We start from the raw sequence: 12289 nt of genomic DNA on the forward strand, positions 1-12289 counted from the left end.
TGAAGGGCTTAGAGATTGTACTTGATGAACTTCAGTTTTCTTACTCATTCTTTTGGGAGAACTGAACGATGGATAAAGGTTGAATATGTTTTGACCTGAAGAAAAGAACGCCAAGATTTTTTTCTCCACGCTCATGCCGATTGCTTTTGAGAGGGCCTGAAGATCATACCATTGATCTGATATCTGGAAGCACGCCACCGAATCGGCCACCTTACCGTGTGAGCCGAGTACAGAATGAAAAGATTATGAACCCAGTGAAAGACCTCTTGGAAAAAGGTCTTGTCCAGCCTAGTACTTCACCGTATTGCTCTCCAGTGTTGTTGGTTTTGAAGAAAGACGGATCTTGGAGAATGTGCATCGATTATAGCACTCTCAACGAAATCACCATCAAGAACAGATTTCCGATTCCTAGGATCGATGATATACTCGACAGGTTACAGGGATCCTCGTGCTTTAGCAGGATTGACTTGAAGAGTGGATATCATCAGATCAGGATAGTGCCGAGAGATGTGTACAAGACAGCTTTTCGGACGACTTTTGGGTTATTTGAGTTTTTGGTGATGCCTTTTGGCTTAACCAATGCTCCTGCGACATTTAACCGGATGATGGACACGATTTTTCGAAGAGTACAGGCTATTTGTTGGCACTTTCTTTGACGACATCATTGTTTTCTCCAAGAATGAGGCAAAACACAAAGATCATCTGCTTCAAGTCTTTCAGGCATTACGAGATCACACGTTAGTGATTAATGCAAAGAAAAGTGAATTTTTCCTACTAGAGATACACTTTTTGGGACACATTGTGTCAGCAGCAGGAGTGCCAATGGACCCGGCCAAGATAGAAACTATCCATGATTGGCCCGATTTAAGGAATGTCCATGAAGTTAGAAGCTTCTTGGGACTGTGTTCGTACTACAGCGGTTCATACGAAAGTTTGCAGAGGTTGCTTCCCCTTTGCATACCTTGACACAGAAAGGAGTACCTTTTTCGTGGGGACCCACAGAGGTGACTACCTTTCGGACATTGAAAGAGAAATTGACTACAGGACCAGATTTGACTTTGCGGGACTCGCAGAAGTCATTTGAAGTATTTTGTGATGCTTGTGGTCGTAGTCTGGGTGCGGTCTTGATGCAAGAAGGCCATGTCATAGGTTACGAGAGCCGTTTGTTCTCTAGGCCGGAGATGACAGCACAAATCTATGAGAAAGAGCTTTTGGCGGTTATCCATGCTCTTACTCAGTGGCGGCATTACCTACTCGGAGCGGATTTTACTGTCTTTAAAGACCATCAGAGTTTGCGCTACTTCTTGTCACAAAAGCAGCTTTTGGAAAAGCAGATGCGGTGGGCGAACATCTTGTCACAGTTCCACTTCCAGATTGTCCATGTGAGGGACAGAAGAATGTGGTGGCAGATGCTTTGTCTCGGAAACCGTTGGTTCTGGCTATTTCCGTGATACATCATAGGAGCTTCGAGGATATGGTCGATCAGTATGCCACAGATACAGATTTTGCAGATATTTTCACAAGGATACGGGATGGGGAGACAGTAGCGGGATACTCCCTTCGGGAAGGCTACTTGATGAGAAAGACTATGTTGTGCGTTACACAGCCGTTGAGGGATAAGGTTATGATTGAATGCCACTGTCCACCTTTTACGGGTCACCGCGGCATTGCTACCACCATGAAAGGGGTTGAGAGATACTTCCTTTGGCCGTGACTCAAGAAGGATGTGGAAGAGTTTGTGCGCAGTTGCTTGGTATGCTAGAAGGTCAAGTTTGACAGGCATAAGGCACAGGGATTGTTACAGCCTTTACCCATACCCACCCACCCCTGGGAAAGTATTGCAATGGATTTCATTTTTGATCTCCCAAGAAAATAGAAAGATCACGATGATTTCTCGATTACATGGCACGTCTAAGACGATTGTCTCTGACAGAGACCCCAGATTTATGAGTTTGTTTTGGAAGGCAATTTGGGAGAACATTGGCACGCAGTTGCAGTTCTCGTCATCGTTCCACTTGCAGACTGACGGGCAATTTGAGATTGCCAATTCGGTGATTTTAGATTTATTGAAGTCTTGTATCTCGGATCAGAAGACTCAATGGGAAAAGAACTTACCTTTGGTGGAATTTGCCTACAATAACACGATACACTCTTCGATGGGGAAGACGCCATGTGAGATTGTTGAAAGTGCTGCGAAGGTTCCATCTTTCCTGAGCATGAAGATTAGATATTTGAAGCGGATGAATATTCGCGAGATTTGGATACGGCTTTTGCCAAGGTTCGCAAGACTTTGCAGGAGTCTCAAGAACGACAGAAAAAGGCAGCGGATCGCCATCGTCGCGACTTGAAACTGAAGGAGGATGATTGGGTGCTCTTACTTTTGCGAAGGCACACCTAAGAAAGAAAAAGGGAAAAGAGAGGCTTTTTCCAAAGCTTAGTATGCGATACTACGGACCTTTCCAGATCACTGACAAAATAAATGATGTCTCCTTCCGATTGGAACTGCCAAATACTTGGAGGATTCATAATGCATTGCATGTGAGTCTCTTGAACCCTGTTAAGGGTGATGTGCCTGATGATGGGGAGCCTGATGAGCAACCCGAAGTGGAAGAAAACAAGGAGATCCTTGTTCCTGAACAGATTTTGGCACATAACGATACGAAGAAAGGTAAAGTCCGAAGGCGGTTCTTGGTTTAGTTCAAGAACTTTCCTACATTTGATGCGAAGTGGATGGAGGAGGAGGACCTAGCAGATACTCCTCGGATTGTGAAACTTTACCTCGATGTTTTGGTTTAGCATAGTCTACTCCAAACGGAACCCAGAAACTCAGCTTGGCCGAAGATCTGGTGCAGTGGGATGCACAAGAGGGGAGTTACTCCGCTCCTTTGTCAACAAATGCCTCGATTTTGATACTAAAGTCACTGATGTCTCTTTGAGCTTCAGGGATACTGAGAGCTGACAGTATTCCGCTGGATGACTTTATGAAATGGAATTCCTGATTATAATACTGATTTGTTCTTGACTTCTTGTGAGTGCAGGAACTGATAGCCGAAATGACTGCAGCATTTTGGTCTGATTGATCTCGAATAGACATGGTTGCAATAGGGGTTAGACAATCGGACATCGTTGAGGTCCCGATTGGACCTAGATGTGATTGCTAGCTACATTGCCGATAAATCATGGTCTAAGATCGGAATGAATATTGAATGTCATGTGATGTCTGGTGATGTCGTGTGATGTGACTGTCGATTTTGTACATGTGTTGGATGTGTGTTCCTAGTACGTAGGTACTAACAGTCAGTGTCTGCTAAGACGGTTTATGGCTTTTGTCAGTTTTGCAAGCGTAATCGCGATCGATTACAATGCTTTCAAGAGGGGGGTATGTCACAAAGTGATGACGTGGCGGACAACAGAAACCCTAATTTCTGCCAGAAACCCTAAAATTCCTGCAAACCCTAATTTCTACAAGCAACCCTAGTTTCTGGAAATCGCGGAGGCTTAGAAAAAAAAAACTTTTTTTTTTAAAATGATGAGCGACGCGAATCTTGCTTTTTCTCCATGCCATGAGAAAGAGAGAGAACTTGCTTTTTTTTTTTTAAAAAAAGAGAATCTCTAAGAGAGAGAGAACTGATGCTTTTTATTTTTAAAAGCTTTTGGGCATCCCTTGTAACCTTTAAATTAGTGGTGAGGGCCTCACTTCTCAGAGCATCTGGACGCAGAGTCTGAGAGTGAAACCCTAACCGCTCTCTTGTACTTTGATTTGATTAATATAAAAAGAAATACCGAAAGGGGCGCCAGTCTTTGGGGCCAATATCTCTAGGCACGGAACTCCGCCGAGCCAGTGCAAATCTATTGTGATCTGTGAATTGTTTTGAAGTGGTTATTTGGTGCTGTCGTGATCGATTCTTGACTTGGAGTGTCCAAGTTTGTTACAATACGACACCAAACAAGTTGTCAAACCCTCCTCCGAAGGCCCTCCTCTCGATGGCGAGAGAAGTCTACGCTATTGTTTGCACAAACTAGTACAAGATGTTGATGCAAACTCGCGAAGCTATGATGCAAAATGCGGATACGACGGGGATGACGACGACTACGGAATCTGCTATCTGCTATGGTTATGCTGCTAATAAAACGCTGAATTTGTTGTCTTAAAAACGCTTGATCTGCTGCCATTTTACTCGCTGATTTGCTGCCTTAAAACGCTGGTTCTGCTGCCCTTTAACTTGCTGAATTTGCTGGTATTCCAAGCCAAAAACGCTGGATGTTATGGCTGGGAAAACGTTGAGCCTGCAGGTTGTTGAAAACGCTGAATTGGCTGAGTATTGCAGGCGCTACTGAGTGGCTGCTGGCGAGAAAAGTGGATGTTGAAAAACGCCAGGTGTGTGGGCTGAAAACGCTGGAGTTGCTGAAAAACGCAAGGCTTAAGGGGGGTGGTTCTTGCTTGAGAGGGGGGAGAGAAGCCTGCTGCAAGTGAATTGCCTGTTGCACTTTCTCCTCTTTTGGTAGATAAGCCTAGCGCTAGGTTTGCTTATATATTACTTTAGCAAGATTGCCCTACCCAGTTCCCAACAAAAGTCACTTAATAAGTGAAAAATGTCAAAAATAGGAAAAATAGGTTCTGTGCGCTAGAAAATGCTCCTGATGCATTCTGATGGTAATGCTGATGATCATGCTGTGTGCAACCAGAGGATATGCATCTACTTTAAGTGTCTGGACATGCACGGTCTGCGAACAAACTCACAAAAGTGCCAGATCACTTCCTAAGCTAATTGAACTGAACCCATGCCATGAAGTAGCTTGTCCACGTACACATAGGGTTAGATGTGCACGTGACATCCAGAGTTACCCGGAGCGCGGAACGGGAACGGCGACGGGCCTCCCTAGGGAACGGGGGAACGGGAATGGGTACGGAACGGGAACGGCACGGAACGGGAGGCTAAAAAAACACCCAAATATTGTTTTTTTTAGCGTTATGTGTTTGAATACAAGTAGTACTAGAGTCCTTTGACTCTAATACCCACAAAAAACACGATTTGAAGACCATTCAACCTTAATATGACTTGATTGAGATGTGCGGCGCCCAGAGTACATAGCACAAGGCGTTACAAAAAAACCAAAGGTGACATACCATAATGAGAGTCGAGACTACAAGGGGGCCAAACCAGTGGCCACAATATCAAAAGACTGAAGGTGACAAATACCATAAAGATGCTAGTAGCTACAAATGTCAAAGAGGGCAAGCTCAAGCAAGCACACCATTCAAAAAGGTAAGGATAATGAAAGTCCTAAAGTCGCAACTCTGGAGCCTCAAGACTCAAGACTCAAGAGCCACTAGCCTGAGAGGCCTCCCAATTCGTAGTAGCCGGCTGTAAATCATGCACATCCTCCCATTCCTCATCATCGAGCTCTAGGCCCGGCTCGATCTCAGCCACTGGGTGAAGTAGCTAGTGTTGGTGGATGTGCATCTCCACCTGCCTGAGGAGCCTCTTGCTCCATCTCCCACTGTGTAAAAGGATCTGTCCATTTGTCTGTACTCTTGCAAAGCATTTTCAAATTGCTCCAAGCATGAGGTACTGACTGACTAGCTGAGAATACGGATCGCCAATCTCTGAAGCTCAGGGCCATCATAGCCATGGTCCTCCCACCATAGCACTGAACCTATCTTCCTGCGATCAATCTGAGCATCTGGACTGCCAAATGACCCCCGCATCTCTCTGTATTGTCTCAACTGATCTCTGACAATGCGTCGCCCATCTCTATCTAGAACCATCTTGTTTAAGATCTCTGTAAATTGGTTCATGACTTCTCTATCTGTCTCTTGCCTTGCACCTTGGAACTCTGGATCCACCATGTAGGTTGCCCCGTGTAAAGGAGAGCCATATGAATTCCACCTCAAGCTACAAAGCGCATGGATCTCCTCATATCGCTCTACTTTCGGCTCAAGTTGTGCAAGTTGCTCGATCATGCGGTCCATTGCCTCATAAATCTTGCCAATGCAAGGATCCATGCCATCCAGAACTCGAAGCAAATGAACCACTGGTTTTACCTGTGCGTCTAGACTCTTGAGCTCCTTCCAGAACTCAAGATCTGCCTTATCCTGCCTTATCCTTCAAAAATCCCTGCAACGGTCTTTGCAGGGGGGAGGTGGTGAACTCATCACTGATGAAGACCTGTCGAACCACATTTTGACATTCAGACAACCTGCGCACAAGAAGAAAGTTGAATGCGAAGTGGCGAAGTGGGTGTCTGAATACTTTAGAAGCACTTTGCCGCCCGACCTCTTGAGGTACTCACTCCGAACCAAGTTGTGATTGTTGATGAAAGTAACAATCTTCACTGCATCAGCAATGACTGGAGCAATCCACTCTAGCTTGCCAATGGCTTTTAAAAGGTTGTTCAAGCAGTGTGCCATGCAAAAGCACACAGTCACATGCGGATAGTGGCCCTCTATAATAGTTGCTGCTGCCCTGTTTGATGCCTCCCCATCTGTGACAAAGGCCACCACGTGTTGTTCACCGATCGTTTCTATGGCCGCTGTCCACTCTGCAGAGAGGACATCGACGGACTTGCCACTCTCGGTGACATCATGAGAGTGCACAAAGTACACCTCTCCACTCGAGTATGCGACGAGACCATGAACAGATCTCTTCCTTGTATCGCTCCATCCGTCGGAATGGAAACGCCATGTTTTGCCCAAAAACGCTGAATATTGAGGGTTGCTTGCTCCACGATAGCCTTCTCTCGATCGAGCAAAGTAGTTTGGAGAACCTCTGAAGATGGCGGCACATAGCCGGTGCCATACTCTCCTATCCGTTGCACCATGACTTTCCAATACTCCGACCTATTTCAATCAAACATAGAAGAGGTTAGTATCAAAAGGGCGGAAACGACGATAACGGAAGAAATAAGAGAGAAGATTGATAAATCATAAAACATACCTCGCCGCGACAAATGGGATATGGTCGTGATAGAAGAATCGGGCCATGGCCGCATCCACCTCTTCCTTCTTCTTTGAGTCCCAAGAGGAGGGTCCTTTGGCAACGAATCGGACCCGATGAAGATCCACCGGCACCTAAACCGGTAGAGAGGAAGAAGGAAAAATGAGGGTCTTTGGGTCGATACCTTTGCGTACGGGCTTGGCTTTATGGTTGAATTGCCAATCCTTTTCCTCGAGCTCCTTCCTCTTCTTGATGGTTACGTTGGTGCAAAATCTCACCTCATGTCCCGGCACTCGAAGAAAGTGTGCCCTCACTTTGTCATGCCCCCTTTTCCGCGTGTAAGAGCATAGCTTGCATGCCCATACACGAGAACCTCCCGCCGCCGACAAGGTGCCCTCCGAGGTCACTTCATCCCACCACGACCATTCCTTCGCCTTTTGAGTGTTGCCCGCGCATGAACGGAGGGGGTTGTACGAGAAGAAGAAGCCATGGATTATCTGTGAAAGAGAGAGCTTGATCTTTGAGGGTTTGAGAGAGAGAGGCTTGATTCCGTGAGAGCTTGAGCAATGAGAAGTTGAGAGAGAGGCTTCACCTCTTGAAATTTGAGACCAAGAGAAAGAGAGCTTGAGCCTTGAGCCTTGAGGGTTAGCCCAAGAGAGAGAGAGGTTGAAACTTGAGAGCTTGAGCCTCGACTCTTTGAGGCCCTAGAGGCTAGGCCCCTATGGCTTGAGAGTTAAGAGCAAGGGAGAGAGGGCCTTCAAACTTTCAAAGTTCAAAGCTCACTTGATGCAGAATGGGGGAAGAGGGGGGGATGTATATAAGGCTAGCTGGCTGTAAATGGCCGTTGGCTGCCCAAACAGCTATTTTTTAAAACTTCAAATCTGCCCGTTTCTGGCCGTTGGGGCCATTTCGGCCGTTATAGCCCGTTCCTGTCCGTTCCGGTGACTGCCTGACTGCCGAAACGCCAGTCCGCCGTTCCGGGGCGTTCCAAGACAAGTTGCCCGGCTAGAACGCCGTTCCAGCGTTCCAAGCCCCCAAAGTGGCGTTCCTCGATAACTCTGGTGACATCCCCTCCTTTTCAAAGTGAGGTACCGGTACCGAACTGTATGGCGTCGAGGGAGATCGCCAACAGGGTCTGGAATCCTGGAAAGGACTCTTCGCCGGCCCACTCTGATGCGTGGATCGTGCGATACTTGAACTTCATAAAGGTCTGCAACGCTTGCTTCTTTGGGCCGCCCCAAAAGCGACAAAGTCTTCTGTGGCTCCTTCAATGCTTCAACTTCGTCTATAGTCATGCGTCTACCTTCTTCACGAATCTCTGAGGCTGAAAATTCCTGAAACCATTTCCAACACAAAAACATGAACATACCCATTCCATGTAAAGTGACTGGAAAAAAACTAGTCTTTCGAACAAAACTGTGCATGCAATGCAGATGAACATAGAGACGGAGTACCAAACCGTTCATCAAACACACGCAAACAACGGGGTTGAATCTTGACTTTCTGATCTAAATCAATCAGCTGCAGCAAAACACACTGGAAATGCCTATGCTTGATGCTCAATCCTTCTTGTCCTCTTTCTACGACTGTGTCGTACCAAGGAAGAGACATGGAATGTGACTTCCTTGAATGCATACTTTTCAGCTTTTCATGAGAAATCCACATACATCCGTCCTCAGTAATGAGTGAGTGTTCATCGTGCAGTATGTCATGCCTATGAAAAGGGATCACATAAAGACGCTGACTAAAATACAGGAAACGATCACGAATGAAACACTCGTACAATGCGTGCTGACTAATCATTAGAACACATAATACTTCCTATGGGGGTTCTTGAGACCGAGGCTCGAGAGCCAAGATCGCTTCTTCGTGATCTATCGAAACTGCAATGAGGTTAGTTTCACTAGAAAAAGTATCAACTAGCCCATCATTCTTGTGAACAATCACATCATCATGCTCGTGAACAATCACATCATCATGCTCGTGAATAATCACATCATCGTTATCATTCAACTCATCATACTTATCATTATCATGCAAATCATATGTGTCATGCTTTGGAGAAGACGATACTGAGAGATTCTCCTGCTCCTGAATCCTTTCAATCTTCGCCTGCACATTAGAAATGAGAGCTGAAGAATGAACAACTTGCTCTCCACGAATGACAAGGGAAGAGTCACTTTTGGCATTGAAAATGAACGTATTTTCCGCCCAATCAATGAGAGGGTTATGCTCACGCAACCACAAATGCCCAAAAGCATATCACATCTTGAAAGAGGAGAGACTACAAATTTCTTGCGGAAGGACACTTGTTGAAAAGTGAACAAAACATCAAGCCAGACACCTCGAAAGGAGATGTCTTGCGAACCTCCGAGCGGGCTCTTTCGACAAGAGAGTCACTAATCAAATCATGCATATTGCCTGGGTCAAACAATATGACAAAACGCTGACCATTCACATGACCATAACACTTATGAGAAACTCATCAATGGGGGGATCATGAAAGACTTGGGTCACACTCGTGTACTCATTTATTGCATTGACACAAGAAGTGGGTTCTTTGGGTTCTTTAGATTAATTCGATTCAAGCTTAGGACATGTTCTTTTTATGTGACCCTTAATGTGACAATGAAAACAACGACCTTCCTTAGAATAAGTGCTTTGCTCTTCCGATATAATGTATCCACCTAAAATTCCTTGTTCTATCTTTTCATCTGGAGTGAGCTTAGGGTTAGCAATTGTGTTACCTTTACCCTTAGGTTCACTTTGAGAGTTCTTTTCTGAGAGACTATTGGACGATTGGTTAGATGTAACAGACTTGGACACTCCAAGTCAAGAATTGACCGCAACAGCACCAAATAACCACTTCAAAACAGTTCACAGTTCACAATAGATTTACACTGGCCCGGCGGAGTTCCGTGCCTAGAGATATTGGCCCCAAAGACTGGCGCCCCTTTCGGTATTTCTTTTTGTATTAATCTGAGTTCAAAGTACAAGAGTGGTTGGGTCTCACTCTCAGACTCTGCGTCCAGATGCTCTGAGAAGTGAGAGACCAACTTCACTTTTGAAGAGTTACAAGGGTTGCCCAAAAGTAGAGCCCCAAAAGCTGTTCCAAAAGCTTGCAGTTAAAGCTTGTAAATAAAGCAGAGTGATTCTCTCTCTCTCTCTCTCTCTCTCTCTCTCTCTCTCTCTCTCTCTCTCTCTCTCTCTTAATCATCCAATAAAGCAAATAGGCCTTCTCTTTAATGAAGCAAAAGAAAAGCATCGCCAAAAATCTGCCAAAAAGCAAATCTGCCGCAGGCTTTCTCCTCCGTAATTCCCGCCGTAATTCCGGCCATCCGTACTACTGCCACGTGGCATTTCTACCACCAGGGAATTAGGGTTTCCAGCAGAAATTAGGGTTTTCAGCCACGTCATCACTTTGTGACATACCCCCCTCTTGAAAGCATTGTAATCGCCCTCGATTACGCCTACAAAACAGACAGAGGCCATAAACCGTCTTAGCAGACACTGACTGTTGCTAGCAATCGCATCTAGATCCAATCGGGGCCTCATCGATGTCCGATTGACTAACCCCTATTGCAACCATGTCTATTCAAGATCAATCAGACCAAAATGCTGTAGTCATTTCGTCTATCAGTTCCTGCACTTAAAAGAAGTCAAGAACAAATCAGTATCATAATCAGGAATTCCATTTCTTAAAGTCATCCAGCAGAATACTGTAAGCTCTCAGTATCCTTGAAGCTCAAAAGAGACATCAGTGACTTTAGTATCAAATCGAGGCATCTGTTGACAAAGGAGTGGAGTAACTCCCCTCTTGTGCATCCCACTGCACTAGATCTCCGGCCAAGCTGAATTCTGGGTTCCATTTGGAGTAGACTATGCTAAACCAAAAGCATCGAGGTGAAGTTTCACAATCTGAGGAGTATCTGCTAGGTCCTCCTCCTTTATCCACTTCGCATCCAATGCAGGATGGTTCTTGAACTTAACCAAGAACCGCCTTCAGACTTTACCTTTATTCTTCGTATCCTTATGTGCCAAAATCTGTTCAAGAATAAGGATCTCCTCATTTTCTTCCACTTCGGGTTGCTCTTCAGGCTCCCCATCATCACGGCACATCACCTTTAAAAGGTTTCAAGAGACTCACATGAAATGCATTGTGAATCCTCCAAGTGTCAGGCAGTTTCAATCGAAAGGAGACATCGTTTATCTTCTCGGAAAAATCTGGAAAGGTCCACACTATCTCATGCTAAGCTTGCAAAGAAGCCGCTCCTTTTCCCTTTTTTTCCTTTCTCGAGCGTGCCTTCCCATAATGTAAGAGCACCCCATCTTTCTCCTCCAATTTCAAATCGCGAAAATGGCGATATGCTGCCTTTTTTCTGTCTTTCGTGAAATTTCTGCAAAGCCTTCCGAACCAGGTCCCTCGTGAACTAGTCGGCTTCAAAGAAAAATTTTATCTTTCGCGCTAAGGAAGGGTAGAACCTTCGTAGCAAATTCAAAAATCTCAAATGGCATCTTCCCCATCAAAGAGTCAAACGTGTTTCTGTAGGCATATTCCACCAAAGGTAAAAACCTTGCCCAAGTAGTCTTCTGATCCAACCAAGAAGACTTCAACAAAGCAAGTACCACTGAATTAGCAATCTCTGATTGCCCGTCAGTCTGCGGGTGAAACGATGACGAGAACTGCAACCACTTGCGTATGTTCTCCCAAATAGTCGTCCGAAACAAACTCGTGAACCTGGGGTTCCTGTCGGAGACAATCGTCTCAGGCATGCCATGTAATCTGAAGATCTGGGCAATAAACAATCGTGCCTACGCTGTGTTCTCGGGAGATGAAATCCATTGCAATACTTTCCCAGGGGCGGGTGGGTATGGGTAAAAGGCTGTAACAATCCCTGTGCTTTATGCTTGTCAAACTTGACCTTCTGGCATACCAAGCAACTGCGCACAATCTCGTCCACATCCTTCTTTGAGTCTCGACCAAAAGAAGTATTTCTCTACCCCTTTCAAGGTGGTAGCAATGCCGCGGTGACCCGTAAAACGGTGGACAGTGGCATTCGGTCATAACCTTTTCCCTCAACAGTTGTGTAACGCACAACATGTTTTTCTTCATCAAGTAGCCATTCCGAATGGAATAGTCCGTTACTATCTCCCCTTTCTGTATTCAACTGAATACATCTGCAAAATCTGTTTGTGGCGTACTGACCGACCATATCCTCGAAGTTCCTATGATGTATCGCGGAAAATAGCCAGAACCAACGGCTTTCAGGGTAAAGTATCTGCCACCAATTACTTCTGTCCCCTGCACTGGACAATCCGGAAGTAGAAACTGTGACAAGAAGATTGCCCAA

This window comes from Adiantum capillus-veneris, chromosome 1, assembly GCF_014529385.1.
Source record: "Adiantum capillus-veneris isolate H3 chromosome 1, ASM1452938v2, whole genome shotgun sequence".
NCBI lineage: Eukaryota > Viridiplantae > Streptophyta > Polypodiopsida > Polypodiales > Pteridaceae > Adiantum > Adiantum capillus-veneris.